This window comes from Otolemur garnettii, unplaced genomic scaffold, assembly GCF_000181295.1.
Source record: "Otolemur garnettii isolate 467f Iridium unplaced genomic scaffold, OtoGar3 scaffold00071, whole genome shotgun sequence".
Taxonomy (NCBI): Eukaryota; Metazoa; Chordata; class Mammalia; order Primates; family Galagidae; genus Otolemur; species Otolemur garnettii.
Window position 1 is genome coordinate 1,599,105 of NW_003852466.1, and position 4,278 is coordinate 1,603,382.

Here is a 4,278-nt window from a genome sequence, read left to right on the forward strand (position 1 = left end):
GAACAGGGACATTGAATCTAAGTCATCAAGAAAGGCTTTAGCTTCTTCAAAGGTCTCAGCCTGTCCCAAAGACGGGACACACAGTGGGAAGGGGTGGCTGCAACAGGCAGCTGCTAATCTATTGATCTCAGGAGAAAATAAGGGTTGGGAATAGGATTTTATATTTACAGGGAGGAATGTTGTGCTGAGGTTTAAACTTCAACCAGGCCTGTGCATTTGAAGCTGTTGGGTGGTGTTCTTTCTCACAGGGAGAGGACAGCTTGGCCACGGGTGCAAGCTGGCTCCTAGAATTGTATGAAAGCAAGAAACAACTACAAACTCTTAGATGGCATGTAGCAAAATGTCTTTATTTTCCACTCTCTTTTATTGGGAGCTAGTCACATATACTACATTGATCAATAATCCTAATATCCTCTATTCTAATCTTAAACTATAGAAAAGAAAGAAAGTGGGGGAAAGTGAGATAACCATCCTAAGATTAGCCTAAACAAAGAAAGTCTGGGAAAGTAAGACAACCATCTTAAGACTAGCCTCAGGCTGTTCCTCTCTGAAGACCTAAAAGAACTATACATTATCTGACTTCTATTGTTAAAGCTGAAGATCAGGATAAACAGGGGAGTAAAACCTTTTCTTCTATGTACTCAATTAAATTTCTGAGAAACAGGCTCCATGACTGTTTTCTTACGGTTTGGAGGTCTTCACTGTTATGATAGAGTGTTTTACTCACATCATTAGGACGGAGTTTTTCTTTTCACTCACACCAACCTTTGAGTCATGTCCCCTGCACAGTCAACCCTTATCTGGCAGGCTGACTTGACTGCATAGTCGGCGTTCCCTGTAGGAGGTTGTTAGGCCTGGCCTACAGGCCCCCACTGTGAGGACCAGATCAGCTCCATTTTGTTGTTTCCACATAAGCTCCGTTCCTGGGCCCTGGCCTGCAGGGCCCACCCTGTAACCCTCCCCATTCCATTCCTAGTTGCTTAAACCACACCCGCAGAGCCCACCCTGCAACCTTTCTCATTCCTTTCATAGTTACTCAACCAAATAGTGGGCAACAGATAAGTTTCTATTACCCTGAAATACAGGTAACCAGGTTGCACCAACTCTAGCCCCCGGTTAAGGGACCCTCCACCCCTTACCTGTACCAATCCAAATTCACCTTTACTAATAAAATCACCAACCACCAATGAAAAGTGTACTCGTATCCGACCTTTACTAATGAAATCACCAACCACCAATGAAAAGTGTACTCGTATCTGACCCTACCCCTCTTGCTTTCTGTACCCCATAAAAACTGCCTTCACCCTGAGTTCGGGGCTCGTCCTCGGCTTGCATGCCAGGAGAGTCCAGGCCCAGGGCCCCCGGGCTTCCCGGGTCTGTAATAAATCTCATCTTATGCCCTTTACATCGGAGCGAGTCTCGAGTTTGTCGGTTGGGGGTAATTTGGGAGGCTTTCTCAGACCCAACACCACTGTGCTTTCCCAGGTGGCTTAGGCCTCGACAATAACGCATAATATTCATGAGTCTTTTCACTCAGTTTCTGGAATTAAAAAAGCACATTTCATTTAATTTTTATGTGAGTTTACCCCACAGAAGCAGATCCTTAAGCTGAAGATCAGCCAGTCATAGCCAAATAATCTTGCTCCTGCACTGCTTGAAACCAGTGGATTAACCCAACCTGGTCATTTCCTCAGCCCTACCTGCTTCACTCCCTTAAGCTGGTGTAGAGGCAGCATCTCCATCCTAGAACCCTGAGAAGCCACAGGGAACCCACACTGGTGCAAACTGCCCCCAGTCCTTTCCACCAAAGGTTTCTCTAAGACTCTTATCCTGTCTGGGGCCCAACTATGCTCCCCAAGATAGTAGGGATGTGGCAGTCACCCCCATACCCTTCCCCTTCCTAACATTCACCTCATTGTCATTGTCTAGGTCTGACTTTCCTACTAGAATCTAAATTCCAAGAGTCCATTTCACTTTTGGTTCTTAACTCTTGGCCTATGGCAGGTGCTTAACAAGTATGTTCAGTGAGTAAGTGTATCTAAGGCTTGAGAAGGCAGGGTAAGGGACTCTAGAACACAAGTAAAGGCCAGGCTGAACTCCCTGCTCAACAAAGATGGGCCCGAGTCTGAAATCTTCCTGCACGTGTTCTGAGAAGCAGCTGAGGCCTTAGGAGAGGCTGTAGGAGAGGCAACCTAGCTGTAGGAGGCAACCTAGCCTTCACCCAGACCCTTCAGAGTGAGGGAAGACTTGCCCAGGCTTCTTCCAACCCACCTGTTTTCGTTCCTGACCAGGCAGCTCAGATGACGTGTGGACAGGGCACCTGAACACCTGGGCTCCAGTCCAGACTCTTCCTTGGGCACAGCACTTAATCCCTGCAGGCTACTGCAGTTTCCTCGCCTGTCAAGTGAGAGGATTGGCCCAGCTAACCTACAGGGGCAATCAGCACTCTAAAATCGTGGAGTCCATAAGAAAGGACATGGTGACCCCAATCCAATTTCCAAGCTCAAGGTTTTGAGCAATTTGGGGAGAGAGACAGTAGACACAGCACATATCAGGACAGTGTGGGGGACTTAAAGCTTATGATAGGTGGTCAATAAATATCTGTTCAATTAATGAGTGAATGAATGAGTGGATGAATGAGTGAATAAATGAGTGAATGAATGAGTGGATGAATGAGTGGATGAATGGATGAATGAGTGAATGAGTGGATGACTGCTGTGAGGAGGGTAGGAAAGCTGTGAGGGAAGTGACGTCAAACTGACTGGGAGGAGAAGGGCAAGTCTTTCTCAGCTCTTGGCTGAACAGTGGGGCTGACTTTGAGCAGGTGTTTTACTCCTCATTCTCCCATTCTGGCACTGAGCATCCTACAAGCCAGGACTGCTCTGAGTTGAACCTTCCCCCAAGGCGCCTGCCTCATCTCTACCTCCAAAGCCCTTTGCTGCCCCAGCAAGGGACTATGGGCTGCACCTTTCTTCCCTCTGAGCTGCATAAAAGTGAGGAAAGGAAGCAAGACCAAAGGGTTCCTTCTGGTACCTTCTTGAAAGGCTCTAATTGCCACGCTTCTTTCCTTCCCACTTTCGGTCACAGTGCTGAGGATGAGAAAAGACGTGGCCTGGGGGCTACCAGCCACGGCACTGGGCGCTGAGTGGCCACACCCTGGACAAACCCAGAGTGCTGGAACCATGGGTCTGAGGAGACCCTAACAAGGCCGGGCAGTCTTGTCCCTATCCCAGGGTCTTCTGAAAGTGGGCTGGGGGCTACCAGCCACGGCAGTGGGCGCTGAGTGGCCACACCCTGGACAAACCCAGAGTGCTGGAACCATGGGTCTGAGGAGACCCTAACAAGGCCGGGCAGTCTTGTCCCTATCCCAGGGTCTTCTGAAAGTGGGCTGGGGTCCTCCCCAGGGCTGGAGTCTGAACTTAGCTCAGGGACCTTCTGCCAGGAGAGACCAGTGTGGGGAACACAGGCTTCCAGCCTCCCTGCCCTGGCCCTGCCCCCTCCAAGTTTTTGGTTTGAGATCAGCCCCTCTGCACAGGGAGGCAAGAAAGAGGGAAGAGGGAGGGGACCCAGGGCTCAGGGTTCTCCAGCCCAGAGCCCCTTTAAGGCAGATATATGTGCTTTACAAGGATATTGCTGAAAACTCAAACACACAGACACCAAACAAACAAGACAGATCACAGGGAGTCAAGAGGCTCAGGGCGGAGCAGGGGTGGGGAGGCTGGACAGGTCCAGACGTGTCCTCAGGGCAGGCTAGCATGGCTCTCTCTGGAGGGGTCCAGACGGGGTCCTCAGGGCAGGCTAGCATGGCTCTCTCTGGAGGGGTCCAGACTGGTCCTCAGGGCAGGCTAACAATGTCTCTCTCTGGAAGGGTCCAGACGGGGTCCTCAGGGCAGGCTAGCATGGCTCTCTCTGGAGGGGTCCAGATGGTCCTCAGGGCAGGCTAGCACGTCTCTCTCTGGAGGGGTCCAGATGGTCCTCAGGGCAGGCTAGCACGTCTCTCTCTGGAGGGGTCCAGATGGTCCTCAGGGCAGGCTAGCACGGCTCTCTCTGGAGGGGTCCAGATGGGGTCCTCAGGACAGGCTAGCACGTCTCTCTCTGGACGGGTCCAGACGGGTCCTCAGGACAGGCTAGCGCGGCTCTCTCTGGACGGGTCCAGATGGGTCCTCAGGACAGGCTAGCACGGCTCTCTCTGGACGGGTCCAGATGGGTCCTCAGGACAGGCTAGCACGTCTCTCTCTGGAGGGGTCCAGATGGTCCTCAGGACAGGCTAGCACGGCT